The following is a 25,407-nucleotide window of genomic DNA, read 5'->3' as shown; positions in this document are numbered from 1 at the left end:
GGGTTTTGTGGGTAACGGCATCACGCATGCTAGAACAGGTCTGCGTATGCATGAGTTCAACCTAGATCATGCGTACGCAAATCCTTACCCAGATCCCTAATCAACACAGAAACAGAGCAGCAACCAAAAACGTAAAATCTAGCAACCTATCATGCTTAAAAACTTAAAGAAACCCTAGAACTAACCTAAACAAACACATATAAACATAAACTAAGAAAAAGAAATAGATTAAAACAAAGATCAAGGCAGAAAAGAAAAGAAAAGAAAAGCTTTTGAAGCATACCTCAAAGCAAAAGCTCCTAAGCTTGAGGGTGTTTTGTGAAAAGCTCCCTTTTGATTCATTATTTTCTAGTGAATCTTACATTTTTCCCGTGGAATTTCTGTGTGTTTTGAAAATGTACCATGTAAGGTTTTTCATAGTTGAGAAAATTGGGTTTGGAGTGGCTCCCAGACGATGTGGGATTCATTCTAAATCTCAGCCATTATTGCAGAAAATTTGTCTTTCTTATGCTTCTGAAACCCTAGCTGCATGCGCAGGATCGTGTCTGCATACTCATGCAGTGGCTCAAGTACGCAAGCCGTGACCCACGTACGCAGGCCGAGGGTTACTTTGGTCAATTAATTTCCAAAAATAGAGTTTTTCTCATTTAAAAGGTTATATTTTCCATTTTAACACTCCTCAAGTCAATTTAATATCTAATTGGGCTCTAAACTGACCTTGGGCCTTAGAGTTCGAGCATTATTTGGAAACAAGGGTCTAAGTCGTAAGGGATACAAAATGCGGTGTCTACAGCATCAACAATTTGGGCATGCCAACTACAAGCAAGTGACAAAAGTTTCTAAGCTGGAAGCGGTAGTTAGCTTACCAAAGTTCGGAAAAATTGAGAAAAACACACGTGGACCATGTCAATTGGGAAAAAAACCAAGTCAAGTCATCCTAAAGTGAATGTTATTGCTACATCTCGACCTTTTAAGTTGCTCCATGTTGATCTAATGGGTCCAACGAGGATGGAAAGCTTGGGTGGCAAGAGGAACATCATGGTTGTGGTTGATGATTTCTCAAGATACTCTTGGGTGGAATTTCTTAGAGAGAAATCGGAGGCATGTGAGAAGATGGAGAAACTTTTCAAAAGGCTTCAAAATGAAAAGGGGGTTCTTATCATCGAAATAAGAAGTGATCATAGGAAAGAATTTGAGAATGCAAAGTTTGAAGCATTTTGCAATGAGCATGGAATAAAGATGGAATTCTCGGCTCCAAAAACTCCACAACAAAATGGGGTTTTCAAAAGGAAGAATCACATCATAAAATAAATGGCAAGAGTAATGCTTCTCAACAAGGATATTCCTCAAAAATTTTGGGGTGAAACCGTGAACACATCATGCCATATTGGGAATAGAATCTTCTTTTGAGCGAGTTCTAAGTAGACATCGTATGAGTTATGGAATGAGAAGAAGCCTAATGTGAAATACTTCCAGGTATTTGTTAGTAAATGTTTCATTCTTAATGATAAAGAAAATCTTGGGAAGTTTGATGCCAGGAGCGATGAAGGAATATTTCTTGGGTACTCTGGGAATAGCCGTACATATAGAGTCTACAACAAATGAACCAAGACGGTCATAGAGTCAATAAATGTGGTCATAGATGATGCCATTCCGAAAAAGAGTGTTGATAAGAGTGGAGATGCTTCAAGCCTCAAGAAGAATGATGATGACGGTAATTCCTCACAAAGTGATGATGTTGAGAAACATTCACCAGAAAATGAAACTACTCCTACCACATCAAGAAGGGAAACTAGATCAACCTAAGTGCCTTCAAGTCCATTCACTCCACCGGAAGTCCAACCTCCGATATCTCGTAATGATGAGCCTTCTACTTTAAAGAAACCATCGTCAAGAATGAGTCTAAATCATCCTAAAAAAAATATTATTGGAGACTTGGATGAGGGCCTTCGTTTGAGAGGAGGACCTAGCTATAGTGTGAATCATGTGACTCATCTATCTCGCTCAATTTGAACCAAAGAAGGTGGAAGAAGCTTTGAAAGATGAAAATTGGGCAGACTCTATACACCAAGAACTACATCAATTTGTTAGAAATGATGTATGGGAATTGGTTCCAAGACCAAAAGACACTCATGTGATTGACACCAAGTGGATCTTCAAGAACAAGACTGGTGAGGATGGTAAGATTGTGCAAAACAAATCAAGATTAGTGGCTCAATGATATAATCAAGTTGAAGGTGTAGACTTTGATGAGTCATTTGCTCCGGTAGCAAGACTTGAGCCAATTCGAATTCTTCTATCCATAGCATATATCATGAATTTCAAGCTTTACCAAATGGATGTGAAGAGCGCATTTTGAATGAGTTTCTCCAAGAAGAAGTATTTGTTAAGTAACTGAAAAGGTTTCAAGATCCTCATTTTCTAGACCATGTTCTCCAATTGAAGAAAGCTCTATATGGGTTGAAGCAAGCACCAAAGGCATGGTATGATCGTTTAACATCATATCTTTTGAATCGTGGCTTCAAAAGGGGTCAAGCCGACCAGACTCTCTTTGTCAAACAAGATGAAAAACCTCTTTTTTTAGCTCAAGTTTATGTGGATGACATTATGTTTGGTTCATCAATCGATGCACTTGCTCAAGAATTTTCAAAAGAAATGAAGAAAGAATTCAAAATGAGCATGGTGGGGGAGCAAAACTACTTTCTTGGTCTTCAAGTGAAACAACGAAAAGATGGGATATTCATATCTCAAGAGAAGTATGCCAAAAATCTAATGAAAATATTTGGATTGGACTCCAAGAAACATGCATCCACTCCAATGAGTTCCTCGGTCAAACTAAGCTCCAATCCAGCCGGTGTGGAAGTTGATTCAACCCTTTACAGGAGCATTATTAGCAGCCTCTTATACCTCATTGCAAGTTGGTTAGACATAGCCTTCCGTGGTGGAGTATGTGCTCATTTTCAAGCAGCACCAAAGGAGTCCCATATGACAGCAATTAAAAGGATCATTCGCTATGTCAATGGAACATCTGATTATGGGATTTAGTACTCAAGAAATTCAAATGACTACCTAGCCGAATACTCGGATGCTGATCGGGCTGGGTGTGTTGATGATAGAAAGAGCACCTCAGGAGGATGTTTCTATCTTGGAAACAATTTGGTGTCATGGATGAGCAAAAAGCAAAACTCAGTGTCATTATCAATTGCTAAAGCAAAGTACATTACTGGGAGTAGTTGTTGTGCTCAACTCCTATGGATGAAGAAGCTACTTCATGATTATGGGATTTCTCAAGACACCATGTGTGTTTTCTGTGACAATACAAGTGCCATCAACCTATCCAAGAATCATGTTCAACACTTAATATCAAAGCATATCGAAATTCGATATCACTTCATTCGGGACTTGGTGGAAGAGAAAGTAGTATGGCTGGAGTTCATCAACACCGACAATCAAAAGGCTGACATTTTCACTAAACCACTTGATGGGCCTCAATTTAAGTCTCTTTGTAAGACCATCGGTGTCGGTATCATTCCTTGACTCATTTCTCTAGTGTGACCCTCATTTGTCTCTCATTGGTGCATTCATGTAGAAAGGGTCTCACATCTCATCATGTTTCTTTTATAGGTCTTTATTTTGTTTGCTTGTTTTGTTAATCTTACTTTATTGCTTTGTTTTTGAGTGAGTAAAAAATTCAAAAATCCATAAAAAGTAAAATCAAAAAAAATCAAAAAGTTTAATCACTTGTGTTGTGTATATCACGTATTGAGTTTGGCTTAGTACCTACATACTAATGGCGTAATGCATTTACAAGCTTAGCTTATTATGCATGCACATTTTTTAATGTGAGCAAAATCTAGAAATCTATATTTGATTGTTGTAAATGTATCTTCAAGCTTGTCATGAATGATTAGTCAATAGTCTTGTTTGATCTTGATACATACATAGACTTGATCCTATATATCTCCTCACATTTATTTTTTATGTCAAAAAGCTCTTCAAACGTCAATTTCTATAAAAAAGAAAGGACTGAAAAAGCCTTGGTTCGAAAACTAGCTTGACTAGGAAAGGGTGGAGCAAAACGTATTCAAAATGTATGACACCAAAGCAAAAGGCTTATTCCTCAAAGAAAAATAAAAAATTTCATGGCATTGTTGCTCAAAAATTGAGTTGTATTGATCAAAAAGTATGAAAATGGAAGCCAAATGAAAAGCGCTAAATCAATGTATACAATTTAGTGTGGGGTCATATATGTTCATTTCTACTAGTGAGATAGGTCACTTGACTTCGTACTATTTGTGCATGACTTGATGGAATTGATCATTGAACCTTCATACTAAACTATGGACTAGTTCATACTTGATTCACACATACAACACACAAGTTTAAGGTTCAATGAATGCCTATTTCATTTGTATGATTGTACATGTTCAAATGTGATTTGTGTATGCTCAATTACTTGATGATCAAACCCAAAAAGATTTTTGAGTGTTTTATTTATTTTTGAAAGTGTTTTTATGTATCACTTGTGTTTTGAAAGTTTTTTCAAATAGCCAAATTTGTTTTGTTGAAAAACTCATGTATAAGCATTTTCACGAGTACTTAGCAAGTAAGGTTTCTTGCATCCAAGTCACGAAAATGAGGAAGTGAATTTCTATTTCTTCCAAAATTTTACACAGAGAGTCTTGCGACTCCCTCGTGAATCATTCACGAGAAATGGCTTCCCGCAAATCTTGCCCTGTGCATTTGAGGCATTTCACAAGTAACTCGCAAGTACCTCGCGAGTACCTATCCCGCAAAATGAGCGGATAAAGAGGCACACAATGACACTTTGTCAAAAACTCTATTTTGCCTTCCTTGTGTCTCTCTCAACCCAAAACACTCTTTTCACTCAAATCTCAACCAAAACACATTGGATTTCATCCCTGAGACTTCTCTAAGGTATGTTCTAACACTTTTTATCTTTTAAATCCTTAGATTAATTCTTAGATTCTTAAAATTCTAAGGTTGGGGTTATTTTGAATGGGGTTGGGAAAATTTAATTTTTGTCAAATCTTTTTACTTTTTTCTTGCTTAGGTTGTGTCCCATTGTGTTTGTTGATGTTTTTGTTGGCCCTTTATGGCATTTTAACATGTAATTAGGCAAGATTTTCACGTGTTCATACATTGTCTAATATATATGTGTAGTGTGTGCACTCTAAGTGTTTGATAAAATGCCTATATGATATTTTTTTCACTCTTTTGGACTCCGATGAGTACCAATTTTTGGGGATTACCATGTCTATTCATGTTTATCATGTTTTGATCATTGGTTGTGTGTTTTACACACTTTGCCCCATGAGTACTTGCTCATGCATTGCTCATGCATCTCACATGCATACTAGATGCACCTTTGATGCACACACTCTATCACTTGACATGTTTTGCATTCACTCATGCTAGTTAAGTCTTTTTAGACTTTTTAGCACTTATAACATGTTATTGTGTATGTTATGCGTGTTTATTTCCATTTTAGGACATTTTTCTCAATTTGTTCTTGTTTTATGGACTAACTTGTATCTAATCAAGTTTGTTACCTTGTTTGTGTGTTTGGTCATTGTTGTAGATGTCTCCTCGTAAGACAATTGCAAAGAATTTAGCAAAACGTCCTCATTTTCCCGATTCATTCAAAAATGAAGATGCTAACAATGTCTACATCGATTACTACAAGAATGTTGTGATCATCATGGAAAGGGGTGTGAACCTTGAATCCTTGGAGAACACATTCATTCCAGAGGTGTTCAAGGAGAGGACATGGACCAAATTGTTGAATCCTTCGGGTGATGTGTATGAGGGCATCATCAAGGAATTCTTTGCAAATGCATTTGTGGAAGATGACCATATCAATTGTTGGGTCCGGGGGATAGAGTTCACCGTATCCAGGGAGTCAATCCAAGAGCTTTTAGAGATTCATCAAATGACACCGGATACCTCTCTGCACTATAATAAGAGAAAAGATAAGCTTGAACCTCTTGTGCAAGTCCTTGGAGGCTAGCTCAAGAAAAAGTTCTTGCACACAACTGACTTCTCTCCTCAGATGAGGGCTTTGGCTTACATTATGACCTTCAACCTCTATCTGGTGAAGAACTTGACAACACTATCACAGCCAAGGACCATTTTTCTCCATGATCTCTTCACTCACAAGGAGATCGATATATGTGGTCGCATCTACTACCTCTTTGCCAAGTGCATTCGAAGAAGAAAGACAAGGATGACTCTACCATTCCCAAGCCTCGTCATGTCCCTTATATCAAAGGAAAGGGTGAAACTTCCAAGTGGACTTCCTGTGATGTCAAGGGAAGAGTCAATGAGTGAGCACACTATTAACTAGAGTAAAGCTCACATTCCTGGTCTAAAAAGAGAAGCTGGTGCAGCACAAGTTCAAAGGGAAGAAGCTGAAGATAAAGGGGGCAACACCAAAGATGAGATTGATCGGTTCACACATGGACCGGAGGATATTCCACAGCCATCTACTTAAGCACAAGCTAGAGCACCTGACCACCTTGATTTGATACTAGAAATGATAGAACAAATGCATGGTATGTTGAGTCAGCACATCGACTACTCCAAGAGACAATTTGTATACCTCTAAGGGCAAATCACCGCCCCATCTTCTCAAATCCAAGACTTGGATAAATCAAACTCTGAATCCTTCATTCTAGGATCTTTGGCCATGTCAAAAAGGGGGAGTAGATTAGCTTAAGGGGGAGTAGGAAACCATTGGTTCATTGGTTTGTTTTGGTGGTTTATGTTTTTATTTACTGTGCTTTATTTTAAAGCTTTCAATAATTTAGTTTAAAACTTAGTTTTTTCTTTAGTACTTTGTATACCTTGGTTTTTATAGCCGTTTCTTGATGCTTTTAGTTATCTATTGCTTCTCGCTTTAGTTTCTTTAATGCATCATGTGTTTTTTGGACATGCAATTAATTTTCGCACTGCTCTTAATTGCTTGCGTGTTCGGATGATCATTTACTAGTTAAATATTCATTATGGTCATTTCTTAATGATTGTTCCTGTATGATCAAGTTATGCTATATGCTCTCATATCTTTTGTTTATCTTGAACGTATTTTACTTGTTCTTTATACATGCCTTGTATTCTACTTGTCTCGCATTTAATGAAGTTATTTGTTATGTGCAAGTGTTTCAGGATACAAATGTATATGGTTCAAGTGCTTCACAGGTTTTAGATTTAGGTGTGAGTGAGTTTTGCCTTTGTTCCCAAACTCACGTTTAAGTCTAGAGCTTGTTTAGGGGTTTTGTCATGGAATAGCCAAAGGGGGAGATTGTAAAGTTGTGATTTACAACTAGCCTTTGTTGGCTTTAATTCCGTGCCAAATTTGATTGTAATTTCTTCAATCATTTCCCTGGATTTATGTGGTTTTATTTGTAAGGGATGAGTGTGAGAGATTGGTGAAGAATCAAGTGTCAAAAGAAGAATCAGTGCAGTTTGCGACTAGCTCGCAAAAAGCTCACGAGTAAGGCAACCCATGAAAGGCCATGTGTAAACACATGAATAGAAGCTGAAAAGTCATGCCAGGCTGTCAAATTTGCAAGTACTTCGCGAGAAAGACCATCTCTCTAGGTACCCGCGAGACTCGCTGTTTGGAAAAAAGAAAAATTGTTTTATTAAATTCTTTACCCACACTATATATACCGACATTACCCACGAAATGTAATGAGTGTTTTTCAAAGGGAAAACCCTAACAAAAACACTTGAGAGTTAGAGATTGTCATACCCACTATCATCTACACATTTTCTCTTGGTTTTCCTCTACTCCTATCTCTTCATCTCTACATCATTGAGAGGTTCTTAGCCCAAACACTTACCTCACCCAATCTGAGTGCTGAGACAAGTTTTGGTGCCTTTAGGAAGTATTGGAAGGAGCCATAAAGTGGCAGATGCAATCGGGCTGAATTGCGGAATCCGGAAAGCTAGTGAAGACAAGACTCTGAAAAGTTAGTTAGTAGTAGGAGCTTAAAGGACTCAAGTACATTGGGTAGACTAGGCTTAGAGGATCTTTTCTTCTTTGTGTACTCCAACTTATTCACTAGTGGATTGATTTCGACTTGAAGGATCGCGAAGAGGTTTTTCACCGAGTTCTCAGTTTCCTCTTCAATAACACGTCTTGGTGTTATCTTGTATTTGAATCTCTCTTCCTTACTCTTTAAGCTTTTCTTTTATTGTTCATTGTGGTTGAATATGGCTTAAAGTAATATTACTGGTTTATTGTGCTCATTTACTCTTGTGGACACTTTGATAAGTTAAAGTAAAAGTCAAGTTAGATTTTCAAAATATGTAGTCATATTAATTTTTTTTAGTGGGAATTATAAACATAGGCTACAACCAAGTTTTTAGCTAAAATTTGTCCTTAATTCAATTGTGTTTCATTTTACTCCATATAGTTTGAAAAGTATTATTATTATAAATAATAAAATTTAGGTACAGTTTTCAAAGAATTGCGGCTTAAGTTTCCTTTTTGAATTTATTAAGGTTGTTGTATTGGCCAATAAACTTAAATTTAATTATCATTGAGAAGAGATAAAAATTATCACATTAACCAATGCAAATACATGATTGACCCTAATTAGAATGTCCAACTAAGTAAGTTTCGCCTATTAGTACAAAAGTTGTATAGATTAATACTAAGTTACCAATTACCACCACGCACTCTTGGCGCAATGGTCACTCCACAAGCATATGTGCTTGTGAGATGTAGGGAGCAAGGGTCAGGATTTAAGTCTCCAAGAGAGAACTATACACACATATACACTTAGATTAGGTTGAAGTAAAATTTCTATCCCATATCAAACAAAAAAAAAAAAATTAAGTTACCAATTACAATGAACAACACATTTTTCTAGATATTTCAAAATTATCTTCCTTTTCTTTTTCAAAAGTATTAATAGTTTTTAATGTCTCAAATTGAAAGAGAATTTCGCAAAAAAAAAATTATTATAATTGAAATTTGATTTTTTGTAGGGAGATGGTTTTTTGGGCCCAAATAACATTGGGCCATTGGTGAAAATAAGCACAATACAGGCTAGCCCACTTTAAGGATAGGCCTCACTTAAAGAGCCAAACCTCGAACCACAAAGCAGACAATATGTCACCTTGGATTGGAAGACAAAACTCACCGAGGACCTCATCCAAAGACAAGACTCTTACCAAAGTGACAAAGACAAAGTACCTATTGAGCTTCTGAGGAAGAATTCTAGAATGTACAGGATTGTCCGAGGAAGCTTGTTGAAACTTCCTAATGAATCTATAGTCACCTCTATATTAATGAGGCTCACCTACCTAGCACAGTCGCATTTATTACTAAATGACTAGCCTAAACAGTAGAAAGAGCCCCAAAAGTCTTCGTTTATCATGAAAGTGAGGAAGGAAGAGTCTGATGAGGACCACACATCCTGGAGATAGAAGTAGGCAAATATAACGAAGGATAAGAACACAAGAGAGGGACACAGGAAAAATTATTGAGCAACCTAGAGTGAGAATCATAGAGAGAGAGAGAGAGCTTTAGAACCCCTTCAAGAGCTTATTCTTGAGAGGAAAATTGTAACACCTTTCACATATTTGCATAATATAACATTTTTACGTAGATGATTGTTTTTGTTCAAATCTTCCATTGTAAATTATAATATTTGCTCACAATACAAATTAGTTATGTTTTTTTTTCTTTTTTCTTTTTTGAGGAAACGAGTTAAGTTGATTTTGCATAATCTAACCCATACAATTTTAATTCTCTATTTTTTTTAGCAGCATAATTCCATAATATTAACTTACATGAGTTGGATACAAATCATTGGGTAGGTTTTATGAATTACAATTTATAAAAGTTCTTTCACATGTATATTCTACATTTTGACCCTCGCACTGCTAATGTAAAGTATGTAACATAAAATGATTTTTTTTAATTTTTGGGAAAAATTACACTTTATCACCCTAAACTATGCGCCACACTATACTTTGCACCCTAAATTATCACACTTTGCACATTAAACTATCACACTTTGCACCCTGGTGTTACTTTTGCGGTTATATTTAACAAAATGCTATTACACATGATAAGTACATGCATCTTGCTTAGGTGGAACAAACTTAAAAGACTAAAACACCCTCTTCAAAATCAATTAAAATAAAAAGCCAATTTTTTTCATATCTCTCTCCCTCTCTCTTATGCGTGCAACCTCTTCCCCAAATCCAAAATTTTATAAACCCTAAATCCCCGATTTGAAAATTGCTTATGCTCCACAACTGATCCACCATCTCTCTGCGGTCCTCCACCACCGTGACTCCATCCCTCCACCATTCCAAATCGGAACCTTCTTAAATCACTCTCTTAGCCTCTCGCTTCTCCCCCCAAAAAAAAAAAAAGTACCTGAATGTTTTTTGCCTTCACTAACACTTTACTGATGTAAAACACCAGTTGGCAAATGGCTAGATCCAATCATGTTATCAAATTGGGCTACTGACAGTGGCGGAGCTAGGAATTTATCTTTGGGTGGGCTGAACAAATTTTTTTTTTCTTTGTATATATTAATGTTATTTATATTATGTATAATAGTCTCAAATAGTAATGTAAGTACAATTCAGTATACAAGTTAAATATTTTATAAATCAATGTGTGCTAAAAATATGTATTTATTAAAATCAAACAGTCAAGAGACAATATTAACAAAAAGAATGAGTCAATAGTTTTTAATTTACCCATAAACCTAAATTTTCAAAATAAATTATCAACATAATAAAGTATAATGATTAAGATAAAAAAATAATAGTAGATCAAAAAATGTTAAATAGTAGACAAACAATCACTCAAATTTCAATACTAAAAAAATACTAATAAAAAACAACTAATTACATGTTATATTATTATTATTATTATTATTATTATTATTATTATTATAGTAGTATTTTTTATCAGGTTTACTAGTAATTTATTAGATTATATTTATAATGTTATATAATTTATTTATTATTTTAATAACAATTATATATATATATATATATATATATATATATATATATATATATATATATATATGAGAAGAAAAGTCCAATCAAAAGAAGATGTAAAGGAAAAAAAAAAAAAAAAACCTTGGGATTCTAAACTTGTACACTTGATTTTGTAGACATTTCCTCTGAACCATACACGAGGTGGAGCCTTGGAGATATTAAGTAATTGGATGGTTGGATTAAAATCGCTAAGTGTAACACACCACTTGCTTCATAAATAATGGAAGAAACAAAGAGGAAACAGAGTAAATTAAAAAGTAGATCAGTTGAGTTGAGACACAGGAGACAGAGGGAGATAAAAAATCTCAAAGAATCACCACCTATGCCAGAAGAACCTAGTGGTGTTTGCAAATGCGTGGTGGTGCAAATAGATACCCTTCTTATGAAGATTTTAGAGGCATATCACAGTCTCACATTGTGAAGTTGACTGTAGTAAGCCCTAAAACTGTTTTTTAACTAGAGTTTTTTTTTTTCTTTTATTTGTTGAAATAATGGTGATTGGTGAATGTCTAAATATTTGTTTAACTATAGTTTTTCTTTTCTTTTCTAGAATGCAACATGTACTCGTCAGACAGTGAAGTGAGGTGCACCATTTTCAGCCTCTAACAACAAACGATTACTGCCCTATATATTTAAATGACCCATAATGCACTTGTTGTCTAGATCTCAATGTTAGGACATATGTGATTCATGTTAGGAATATATGTCAACATTTTATGTAATTGGCTAATCCTTTGACAAAACGCACTTTACTTGTATTTTAGTAGATTTAGGATGTGTTTAATGCTTCAAGAAATAAGGTTTCAAGTTCAAATGTTAAAGCCATGCAAGTTTGTTCAAGTGTTGAAGAAGTGTTGTTCATTAAAACTCGACAGCTAGTATCTATCGAGGTTCAAAAAGCTATTTCAACCCGAGACTCGATAGCTGCTCAATAGATAGGGTATCTGTTGAGATTTATGAAAAACAGATTTTCAGTTCTGATTTTCATCCAATCCGTGAATGTATGTTTGGGCTTTCTTTTCTCACAACCCTAAACATATATAAGGATTATTTTAAGGGCCGTCATAGGTTGCACAATAGCACAATTGCACAAATGTAAAGAAAAGTGTGACCAGAAACCTAGTTTGCCCTAGTTCATTTTGAAGAAGCTATTGTGTTTGTACACCGTAGGGTTTTGTGACCAAGCAACTTCGTGATCTTCATTTGTGATGAACTGAAGAACTTTGCAGCCAACATCCTTCTCAAGTTGGTGATCAAGTCGCGTACTAGGATCCGCGCATCTATTGGTTAGTCACGTACTGGGAGTCGTGCAATACAAGAAGAGATTGTCACTACAAAACAAGTCCAATTAGTTATTGGGATAAGGGTTCAACTGTAGGTTGGTATAAGGTACTAGGATTCATTTACTTGTAACCGCTTGTCTTGATAATAGTGGATTCTCAGGAGTGGTGACCTTAAAATCACTGGGTGGGGTTTTTGCCTCGGAGGTTTTTCCCATTCGTAAACAAATCACCGTGTTAACTTTATTTTCCGCTGCATTATACTTTAGTTGGTGATTTGTTTGTGCTGCCACGTACATTACATTTAACTTGATTAATTAATAAACTTTGGTAATTAATCAATTAGTTAATCACAAGGGGTCAATACATTCTTGGCCTATCACTCAAGTATCTCCCTGTAATTAAAAGTTGCAAAGACCCTAGGAGATCCAATTCATGGAGAAGAGAACAATGGCAGTAATGGTGTTCCAGCTACTAGAACTGTTGCTGCCGACAAATATTGTGCCACCATGCTGCTACAAAAGGACGAACATGTGGAAGATGAAGTAGTTGTTAGCCATAACAACAACAATAAAAGGACCACCTTTTATCCTCAAATCGTAATGGTGTATCTACTGCATTTCCAGGATGGTACGTTGATGTTGCTAAGGCATATCCTGGTATAAATGTTATTCCTTGAATTTGCATGCTTTTAATTTCTTTTGAAAATGTTTAATAATTATAATAGTCCTCTAAAAAATCAGATATGTTTTTATATTTTATCATTATTTATATTTTAGGGAAGGTAAATTAATTTTCAAGTAGTGAGCACAGTTATCTTGACCTAATTAATGGACTCAAGGAGTCTTTAAGGGTGTGTTTGGCAAGGTTTTGAAATTCAGACCGGACCGTACGATCTGACCGAGAAAATCTCAAACCGTACATTTTGCGATTCTTTTAGCATCAAGAACCGCTCTATGGGAAAAAAGCAGGGACCTGTGCGAACTGCGGTTAGACCTCACGGTTCTGAGAACCGTGATCAGACCGCTTCTCACAGTTCCCTACTTCCCATTGAATCTAAACCTAAAAATTTAAAAAAAAAAAACACACACACACAGAGAAAAGGGAGAAGACAACGACGAAGCAGGGGTGGCGCCATGAACTTCTTCTTCTTTTGCTTCTTCTTCTTCTTCTTCTTTCTTTTTTTTTTTTCTTCTTCTTCTCTGTCCCTCTCCCTCTCTCTCTCTTTTGCTGAACTGTGTTATGTATGTGGTCTGGTTTCTCACTTTCTTTGTATTTGTTATGACTACACTGACACTAGCTACCTAGCATTTGGAAATATTGAAAGCTTCCTAAGCTCTCCACGTGTCTACAGTACACTGACACTAGCTGCCTGGCATTGGAAATATTGAGAGCTTTTAAATGTTAAATAAAAGATGAGCTCTCCACAGCAAAACCAAGAGGCAGAAATTTTTCTTGAAAAACAAAAGGCTGATGTAACCTTACCTGGCGTGTCAGTTAATGGAGACAGAAGCTCTTTGGTAGATGCAATTAAAATTCAAAATAAAAAAAAGCAAAGGAGACTTTGCAAGGCAAGAAAGGGTGGGCTAAGCAAAACAAAGAGCAACAGGAGGTGACAAGCCCCAATGAAGACACAAAATGGGCCTAATAAAGCAATGTGCTCTAACGTAGAAGGGGAAAAGGCCCAAACAAAGATGGGTAAATGGAAGAAATTGGCAAGAGGAAAATTGGCAAGATATACTTTATTTATATTTGCTTAGGTTTTGACATTTCTTATTTGTCTTGTAAAAGTTATGATATAAAAAATATTTGAAAGATAGATCCCTATATTAAATTAGACTATTTTAGTTAATTCTTCTATTTTTATTAATTTAATTTTTTATTTATATTTAAAATAATTATTAAATTAATTATGACGTCATCACGGTTTGACCTCGATCCAACCTCGATTCGACATCAAAAACCTTGAACCTCTTCCTTTTATGGTTCAATAAACGGTCTGAATCTGAAAACCTTGGTGTTTGGTAGAGTGAATTTTAGGGGGAAAAAAAAGGGAGAGAAAATGAGAAGAGAAAACTTTTTGAAAAGTGTTTGGTTGGGAGAGGGAGAGAGGAAAATGATGATGGGGTCCATGTGTCTTCTCTCCAAACCCAAAAAAAAATTTTCTCTCCAAAATGGAGAGAAAATTGAGTGGGTGAAGTTTGACAGATATATGACAAAAATGCCCATTTATTAGTCCAATACGTTGCTTTTTCTCTTCTTTTTTTTTTTAAATTTGGTGGACGCTGGCTTCTTCTTTCTTTTCTTTTCTTTTTTTTTTCTTTTTTCTTTTTTCTTGGACGTTGCTTCTTTTTTTTCCCTTTTTTTTTTCTTGGGTGCTGGCTTTGTTCGGCATTGCTCTTCTTTATCCTTTTTCTTTTTTTCTTTTTTTCTTATACTTTCTTTTGTGTTTTTTTTTTTAAACATAATTTTTTTGTAGACATGATTTTTATTTTTTAATAAATTTGGGTGATTGCATTTTTTTGTTTTTTTTATTTGTCATTTTTTTAATTAGGCATCATTTTTTAACATAGGTATATGAGTAAATTTACATAAACTCACTTTTTCCATCCCTCTACTTTTCCACTCCCAACCAAACAAAAAGGAGGGAAATTAAAACTTTTTCTATCCTCCTACTTTTTCATCCTATCATTTTCTATCCTCCCACTTTTCTATCCCTCCAACCAAATGAACCCTAAGAAACTGGTGTTTGTGTAGGTGACAAGTCATTTTATTTACCCTATGTTTTTACAAAATGAAAGGGGGAGAAAGGAAAAGGGAATGGAATTAATAGAAGGGAAAATTTTCTTCCCTCATGCTGTCTAATTGGTACTTGGCATTTTAATATTTATAAAAACTGATAAAAATATAGCATATCCATTATATTATATATGGTTATTTGTTAGGAGTTTTTATATTTGAAAAAGTCATGTTATAATTTCTTCATTATCAAAATTGCACTAATATTAATGATTCTCAAGTAATGATTTTTATTTACTAGATAAACCTTAAATAAAACTTATGTTATTTTTTGTTAAACTTATAGAACTATATAATTATAACAAGTTTATATTAAGTTATATACTAACCATTTGTGCATCAATAAAACTTTAGATTTTTTTTTTTAAATCAAACTATGGAGTTTACAATATAATTTTTATATACACCCATTTTTATGAAAAATAATAAATTATTACATAAAGAATTTGAGATCTTAACCCTTTTAAAAATTTTATCCTATTATTCTGGTTTTCTAATCCTTATCTTTTTTAAATAGTTTTTAAACATTAAAAAATTCATAAATAGGAAAGTTTTTTCCTATATATATTTTTAGGAAAAATTATGGAATACTCCAAGAGTACCACAAATGCGTACTCTCCCTTCTCAGATAGAACCCACAGTTATGTGTGAGATGGAAGTACGCATTTATGGTACTCTAGGAGTACTCAATAATTTCCCTATTTTTAGACAAATGAAAAGTATATATAACCACTGCGCACCTTTGGTGCGATGATCACTCCACAAGTATAAATGTTTGTGGGGTGTAGGGAGCAAGGGGCGGGGTTCAAGTCTCCAGGAGGGAGTTTCACACACATATGCACTTAGATTAGGCTAAAGTAAAAATTCTATCTTGTATAAATAAATAAATAAAAAAGTATATATAAAAAGAAGTAATGTCTTAACTATTGGCCAAATCATTTCACTCTATGTCCATAAGACACCCCAAAAACCCTATAATCGAGAGTGTAGCAAATGAAATTTAAGACTTTCCGATTTATGTCACGTCTCATGTCTATGAGTCCGCCACATGAGTACCCCCAATGATCACTTTTTGTAAAAGAAAGGATGCACAAGGATAAATTTTTGAGCTAATAGCATATAGAATTTTTTTTCTTTTTCTTTTTCTTTTTCTTTTTCAAGTCTTTTACAACAAAGCCATCGCCTTATAGAAATCTTTTATAACCCAAGGTTTAATGGTATTATGAAAGATTATATTAAATCGAAAGCTTGAGTTGGAAGTTGGAAAGGCAATAAATAATGCGTTAATACATCCTAATATATTTTTAAAAACAACAATAATTTCAAGTTAAATTTATTTTTTATACTAAATAAATTTCAAGATTTATAAGTTAAAAAAACCAGAAAATAATATTCCATTGAAGAAAAAAATGGGAAAAACGTAGATGAATATGTCAAAACTATGTGGATTCTAGTTAACTTAACTGGTAAAGTCTCTGGTGATTGTATAAATGATCTAGGGTTTAATCCCTGCTTACACCAAAAATTGACTGGTGTTTTTGTCTGATGATAAAAGAGCTATTATTAGAAGTGGACGCCATAGGTTGAAACTTTCTCCAAAAAAAAATGTCAAAACTATTAAAGGCCATTTGGGCTTGATTATCCATCTGAGTTATTATTATTTATAAACATTTGATTAAATTTATTCACCACGTTATTAGTTCATGTGGTTTTTATTACAAAATCATGAACAGAGGGTGAAATAATTTGATCAAAGATATAACACTACTTCTTAATATATATATATATATATATATATATATATATATATATATATATGTATATATATATATATAAAATAAAATAATAATGTAAATTTAATCTTAATTATTAATTTCTTGTTTTCTGAATTAGATTAACCTTTGTCTTTTCCGTTTCACTATGATAATATACAGGTTAGGCCCAATTATATGAGACGAAAAAGATCCTCTTCCATGGAAAATCAAAATACTAAGAGCTTTTTGTATTTCAGGTTGAAAGCTTAGATTTGTGTAAATACACAAGAGCTTGTTCAGACCTCCAATAAATAATTATAACTAAATTGCTTTTACTCTAACTTAGATTAAGTGCGAAACAAGAGTAAATAAGCGCAAACAACCGATAACACTACCCTAAGCCATATTCATCCATTATCAACAATAAAAAGAAAGCTTAAGAGTGGGGAAGAGAGATGCAAATACAAGATAACACCGAGACGTGTTATCGAAGAGAAAACAGAAGAATTCAGTTAAAAACCTCTCTGCGACCCTCCAAGTCAAAATCAATCCTTTAGAGAATAAAGTTGGAGTACATGAATAACAAAAGACCCTTCAAACCTAGTCTACCCCATGTACTTGAGCCCTCCAAGCTCCTGCTACCAACTGACTTCTTGGAGCCTTGTCTTCTCTAGCTCTCCAAATCCTGCAATTCAGTCTGATTGCATCCGCCAATGAATGGCTCCTTTCAATACTTCCCAACAGTACCAAAATATCACTTTACATTCAGAATGGGTGTGGTAAGTGTTTGGGCTATCAACCTCTCAAGAATATAGAGATGGAGAGGTAGGAGTTGAGAAAAACCACAAGGAAATGTGTAAATGATTGTAGGTATAACAATCTCTAACTCTCATGTGTATTTTCTAGGGTTTTCTCTCTGAAAAGCACTCCTTACAATTTGTGAATAATGAGGGTATATATAGTATGGGTAAAGACTTGGTAAAGCAAAACATAACTTTTTTCTAAACAAAGAGTTTCGCGAGTACTTCCCGCGAGACACTTGCGAAAACCTCTAGCCTAGTATGACTCTTCATCTTCCAGTCATGTGCTCTACACTTGGCTCTTTCGCGAGTAAGCTTCTCACAAGCCACTCACGAAATTAACTTGTTCATCCTTTTAAGCTTGAGTCTTCACACTCTCTCACACTCATCCCTTACAATTAGAAACCCACATACATACAGGGAAATATGATTGAAGAATTACAATCAAATTTGGCACGGAATTAAAACCAAGACAAAATAGTTGTAAATTACAACTTTACACAGGTACTTGTCATCCTAAGCCAACAAAAAAATAATAATATAATATAAAATATTTTTCTCCTAAGTAAGTAAGTAAATAATAATAATAATAATAATAATAATAATAATAATAATAATAATAATAGAGATTCAATTATATAAGGATGTGGTGTAAAACCCAAGTTTTATCCCTCCAATTTCAACATGTTACATCATTATATTGCATATTAAAGAATAGGCATAATCACACTTAATCAATTCTAATACCCATTTGAAAATCCAACTTAACTATGAGTTTATTGAGATGTTATTATGTGTGGTAGGATGTATTGAGTTTTAAGTAAAAAATTGATGTGGCAATTTAGGCTTGTCCATGGGTTGGGCAAGTTCGATTTTGGATCCCCAACCAACCGGCATCGGGTGGAAGGCAGAGGGACCCGAAATTGACCGCCAACATCAATTAGTTGAGTCAGTTTCGAGTTCGATTGGTGGTTGGTCGGTTTAGTCAGTGGTGAAGTTCACCGGAATCTGCAAATTTTCTCCATAATTTGCAAATTTTCACTAAAATTTGCTCAAAATTGACCGGATTTGGCTAAATCCCACTAGGTCTGGTCGAGATCTCGCCATATCTGACTTGATCATGCCGGATTTGGCCAGATTTCTTATATAGCATCGGTCAAGTCAGGTGGCTTGGGTTTTGAAGAAGGAAACCCACCACTCAACCCGTCAGCATCAATTCTTGGAATCGGATACCGGCTGCCAACCGACTAGAGCTTCGGTTTAACCTGGAATTGGGTTGACATCAGGCACTCTAGTCGGGTTCTCGGGCTCCGATCAGGTCTGGACACCCCTATAACAATTTCTTAATAAATGGTGTAAAACCTATGTTTTACACCTCATCCTTACCAAATTCGAACTAATAATAATAATTATAAAAGGATTTTTACAAATATGAAATTCCACCTTAATTTGGACTTTACTGTGATTATCAATTTGTTCTTTAGCTTTTAGATTTGAGCAATTAACTCCATATACATTTGGTTTATGATAAATCAAACATTTAACAGATTTTTTAAGTTAAGAACTTACAAATTAGTCTATACGCATAGTTTGTGCCACATGACTATTAGTATTAATAGAAGGTTTAATCTACTACAATCTTAATGTGCATAGGTTAATTGTTCAAACTAAAGATTTCAGGACCAAACTGGCACTTATGGTAAATTTCTAAGATGGTATTTAATAAAATCAACTAATAAATTACATACATTTTGTTAGGTTTCATTTTAACTCTTCTTGACAAATGGATCTTTTTCTATTTTAGGTACTTGTTATTCTAAGCCAAAAAAAAAAAAACCTTATTGAGAAATAAAATATTAATTCAGCTGTATTGTTATAAACATTTAATTGTGCGGTGTTTGTCACTGCAGTCATCAACACATGGCAAGATTACTATCTGGAATGGGTCTCTTCAACTCACAGAGAGGGATGAGTTTGCTTACCAAGAGATGCTCACTCACCTCCCACTTTGCTCAATTCCAAACCCAAAGAAGGTTCCATATTTTCTCCTCTTCTCCTTTACAATGCCATCATATATACATATCTTAAATAGCTATAATCAAAATACTAAAACCATAGCAGAACTCCATGCAACCTTAAGAGCTTTTAGCCTACGTCAAGTGTCTTGTAATTTAGTTGTATGATTTTATCTTCTTTATGAAAACATCTAGGTTTTGCATCCCCTCTTTTTTATTTAAAACATCATTTTAAAAAAATAAATAAATAATAAGACAAATTATCTTAGTAGTTGTAGAGATAAGGCCATTTTTTTCCTCAATTTTATTTTTATTGTAAAATTTGCTTTTATATATGCTAAAAGTTTTGGATAATTATTCATGGTTTTGAAGGCTTCATTGATTCCATCATACTTTTTTATTCATTTTGGTAGACAGTATGTTAATAATTTTGAAATTTTTTTTTTTTTTAAATTTCACCATGGAAATACATGATATAATTGATTAAGTATATTATTTGAAAGATCACTGTGGGGAGTAAAAAGACCCTGATGGGAATGTGGGCCTTTGGGCCATGCTAAGGAAGGCCGACCTGCTCTTGGGTTTAGAATTTGTTAGTACTACGGGTCGGCCCATACGCCGAGGATCCGAGGATCTAGCCGAGGGTGAATTTCCCTTCGGACGGACGCCGGAGAACCCGGGACTTCATGGTAAAGGTTAGGGAATGACACGGTCAAGACCAATGGTTAAAGAGGGGGAACCCTTGAATGTCCTAGAAGCACCGATGTCAGAGAAATACCAAAGATAAAGGTGCCACCTCCACATTAAAGACCCTGCACCTACCACCCTGGCCGCATTAATGGGGAAGTGACACCTGAACAGTGGAAGGGAAACTTCTAGTTACTATTCAAAGGCACTGAGAAAAGAAATATCTAGGCTAAGGGGGAGTTGGGGCAACACGTGTACAAAGTATCAAAAAGAAAAGTATTTAAGGAGCAATCTAGAACAGGAATAGGGATTCCCTTTTTTGGTAATCAAAAAGAAAAAGACAAAAGAGAAAGAGATAATGTAAGAACAGCTCTTGGCTTACGTCCAAGGAGGTGGATTTACAATATTCCTTATTGTTTTCAAGTGTTTACAATCTTTGGCTTGTCATTTAATCCTCAGACACTTCTAACCTGGGTTTCAAGCTCATACTCTACAAATTCATATTGTTTAAGGCTCATTGGGCCTGAGCCCGTAACTGTTCTTGGAGCCAGGTGCAATTGTGCACTTACAATCACCATCAAGCATAACTTTGGTAAGAAATTATAGGTTTTTTTATGGGTTGTGTTAATGGGCACCGCAAGGTGCCCATTAATAACAACTTTTTTTCAACTTTATGGCAGCTTTTTGCAACCTATCACAATTTTTTATTTTTTTAAATAATTTTGTTCACTTTTTTTTAAGTAAGACCCATAAAAGGAAACATTAACAAGCACCATACGATGCTTGTTAACATTTCCCTTTTTTAATTAGTATTTTTTTTAACCAAAACAATGTTGATTAGGTTTATATTTCTCTCTCCTATTTGACAATATATATTGTAGGAAAATAACATGAAATTCCCAAACCTGTGAGAAATAAAATAGAGAAAACACACGCCAAAAGAAAAATAATCACACGCACAAGACAGTATTTACGTGGTTCAGCAATTTACCTACGTCCACGGAGTTACAGGAATTTCACTATTATCAGGGAAAAATACTGAGATTGTAGTAGATTAAGATTGTAGCGATTTCACTCTGCACATTAAGATTGTAGTAGATTAAACCTTCTATTAATACTAATGTGGCGTTTGGTACGGGGTAATGTTTTAGGATTCCTAAGAATGTTTAAAGATTCCCATGTTTGGTTGCAAATCACGCTAAAGAATCAGATGCCAGGGGAATCTGGATTCCCCTCTCAGTGGGAATGTGGATTCCCTTTAAAACAGGTGGGAATCCAGATTCCCAAGCTTAAAGAAAACTGTATTTTTTATAGATTGACAATTTTAACCCTTTTTCATTATCATTTAATCAATTAAGATAAAATATAAAACAAATTATTATGGATTAAACTATTTTAAAATTATTATTAAGAATAAAATCATTTGAGAATTTAAATAGTTATTTTTGTATTATACCTGTCATTTTGAAATGTTAGACTATAATTTTAATGAATTTTTCATAATTAATTGTTTATATTTGGTTTTTCATTATTTATTTAGAGGAAGATTTTTTTTAAGGACTTGGTAGTTCACATTCAAATCTAAGGATAGAATAGGAAAAATATATAATTCATTTAAGATTCATGAGAATAAACCAAACATTATCATCTCACATTCCTAGGAATCTTAAGATATTCCCAATGAAACCAAACATAGGAATAGCTACGTTCTTAGGAATGTGATTCCTAGGAATCACATTCCTAGGAATTTAGATGCCAAGAGTAATGTAGATTCCCACGTACCAAACGCCACATAATAGTCATGTGGCACAAACTATGTCCATAGACTAAGCCTCTGAAAATCTCCTATTAAAAACCACGCAACATCATTTCGGGTCGAGTCGGATCGTTATCCGAATCAAACACAACTAAACTCCACAAAGCCCAATATATATATCTTTACCCTTTTTCATTTCTCTTTTTTAAGCACTTCTTTTAAAAATAAATAACAAAACAAAAATATCCTCTCTCCTTAATTCTATTCTTGAAAAAATTCATTTTTATCTCTCTGTTTTTTACCCACTTCGGGTGTTGCTTATTGGAGGGGGAGATGGTGGCATTCTGCGGGAAATATCTCGCCATTCTTCTGCTAAGCAAATTGATATATGTGAAATTGACGAAATGGTGGTCAGTGTGAGTAAACCATGACCTCAAATTCTATGTTGCTTTCCTTGTGGACTAACCTCTAATGCTGATCTCGTGGACAAACAAAAATTGACACTTAACAAGTAAATATTCAATTATGAGTTGCAATGTAACTAGTTAACAAAAGCCTAAGAAAAAAAAAACATTTCAAGGTGGTAAAACCTTGAGTGTTGAAACATTTTACAAAATCCCGAAGGACATGACATAGTATATATGTTGAATATGCACAATTCAGGTATACAAAAAGTACTTCCCTGACATTGCAGTTGGCTACAAGGATCCCCGAGTGAATCTACACCTAGGCGATGGTATTAATTAATATGTCACATCTCTTTGTCCTCTTGATCCTAAACTTTCTTTAGTCCATTTCTATGTGCCTTATTTTATGACTAACATGCAGGAGTTGCATTCATGAAATCGGTTCCTAAAGGCACATATGATGCAATTATAGTGGATGCATTTCAGCCAATGGGTAATCTCTCTTCCTCTCAATGCAAAAGGTAATGATATTGAAAGCGTCATATTGCAAGTGCTAAAGACATTAGATACCTGATATCATACAGGGCCTCAAGCAGAAGAACTGTCTGCAGAGAGCTTGTGGCTCAAGAATTTTGTCATTGCAGATACCATAGCACACTGCAGCAAGATATTCAAGGGTTCTGTCAACTATGCTTGGACAACAGTTCCTGCATATAAAAGGCATGGTACTTTGGAATTAAACGCAAGTAATATAAAAAACATAACATTTTTCACAACTACTAACATGACTTCTTGTGATTAGAATAACAATACTTTCACTTGTGTCCAACACTGACACCACTTTTATTATACATCAATTACAATTTACAACAAGTCATATCAGTGGTTGTCAAATATATTTGTCCCTATATGTATTGATTAGAGACTAATATTGTGTCCCTATATGTATTGATTAGAGACTTGTTGAATCTTTGAAAATTCTCTGCTGAATCTTTGAAGATCCTCTATTGTATTCAGTAATAATGTAGGCTCGTGCTTTGTTTATATTTCAATTTTCAGTGGTCTGATAGGTTTCATGCTTTGCTCAAGTGAGGGGCCACCGGTTGACTTTAAACACCCAATAAATCCACTAAATCCGGAGAGTTATGGAGTGGCAAAAGGACCCACCAAGTTCTACAACTCAGAGGTAATTCCATGCAACTAAAAATAATAAAATATGTTCTCGACTCCATTGTAGTTTACAGTTTGTAGATCCACTACAGATTGAAAAGAGAACTATGGGTTGAAAGTAACAGTTTCTTTCTCAACTCCTTTTGTAGATCCATACTGCTGCATTCTGTCTGCCATCTTTTGCAAAGGGGTTGTTTGTTCCTAATAATCAGCCATTGTAGATCACGAGCTGGGAAGCACGGGTGTGGCGTTTGGGCCGCCGCACCCGCGTCCAACGCGGCCCGACGCGGGGACGCGCAGGCGATGCCGCTGCCTGCGCGTCCGTGCCGCGTCGGGCATTAAAAAAATACTTTTTTCGGCGCGATTCGTGCCAATACGGCGCCGATTCGGGCCGACGAGCGCGAAATCGGGCCAACGCGCGCGAAATCGGGCCGAATCGGTACGTATCGGGCGCAAACCGGTACCAGCGAAATTGGCCGATACCGGATGAAATTCAAAAAAAAAAAAAAAAAGTATTTCTCTTCAGCTAGGCTCTCTCTCATTCTCTGTATTCTAGTTATTATTTACTATTGCTCTTAAATTTGGTATATATTTATATAATGTGAAAAAAGTATGTTTAGCAATATATTAAAAATATAAATAAAAATATTTTTAATAATTTTTTAATCGCCGCACCCGCACCCGCACCTTACTTTTTCAAAAATTGCCGAGTCCCGCACCCGCTCCCGCACCCGCACCCGAATCCCGAAACGCACCCGTGCTTCATAGATCACAAGTTGCTCATCTTTTCATTGAAATCGGCCTCGTACTTGAGCAAATAAGGAAGAGTCCTTGAAGAATTTGATTTTGAATCCAACATGATCATTGTGGAACACCAAAACTTTTGGAGCCTCAATTTGCTCTTATCATCCTATGATAATTTACTTTAAGCATGCAAATTTCAGCATGCAGTTTCATAGATGAGTTTATAATGACAGTGCACTGTTGTAAACATTATATGGCCTACACTCTTTTAGTGGCAGACATCAAATGATGCTGCAAACAACTGCAAATGTGCAGGGCATTCACCTAGATTGCACAAGGTTGTCCAACTCACAACCTGAATAAATCAGGAGGCTACGCTCTTAGTTTACATATAAAAGCATTGCAAAAAACAGAACTTGTTGAAATCACCAAAAAAACAAATGAAAGAATTTACAGCCAAAACAGACCAATGTAAATGAGTGGCTATCGAATGTCCACTATAATCATAAGAATAATCAATATATCATATACTATATAATAAAAAATGAGTTTAGATACTGTGGTTGCACCAAGTGGCTGGACCGTATTTCGGTGTGTCATTTCAGGGTTACTCATTGGAGAGAGAGAGAGAGAGAGAGAGAGAGAGAGAGAGAGAGATATATATATATATATATATATATATATATTATTTACAATTAGTATGATTTTAGTTTTTAAAAAAAGGCACTGATTTGAATTAAAAATTGTAATGTAGACTTTAATAAAATTCCAAATAAAATCATGCTTTGTTTGAAAAAAAAAAAAAAAACTCAATTATTATAATTCTTTTTATAATTTAATTATATTGTGGAGATATTTACAAGTAAGGAAGCTTCAGGAAGCTTCCTTTCCCCTCACTTTTAACCCCCACCACTAAAACACTTTTAACCCCCACCAC

General features: G+C 34.8%; 1 pseudogene; it reads left to right on the top strand.

Moving 5' to 3' along the window:
• The first annotated feature begins 6,094 nt into the window (after nucleotides 1-6,094).
• LOC142632921 (spermidine synthase 2-like) lies at nucleotides 6,095-23,947 on the top strand (annotated as a pseudogene).
• The last annotated feature ends 1,460 nt before the right edge of the window (nucleotides 23,948-25,407 follow it).

Source organism: Castanea sativa, chromosome 4, assembly GCF_040712315.1.
Source record: "Castanea sativa cultivar Marrone di Chiusa Pesio chromosome 4, ASM4071231v1".
Taxonomy (NCBI): Eukaryota; Viridiplantae; Streptophyta; class Magnoliopsida; order Fagales; family Fagaceae; genus Castanea; species Castanea sativa.
The sequence above is the reverse complement of the archived record's forward strand: the minus strand, read 5'-3'. Positions and strand labels throughout refer to the sequence as shown.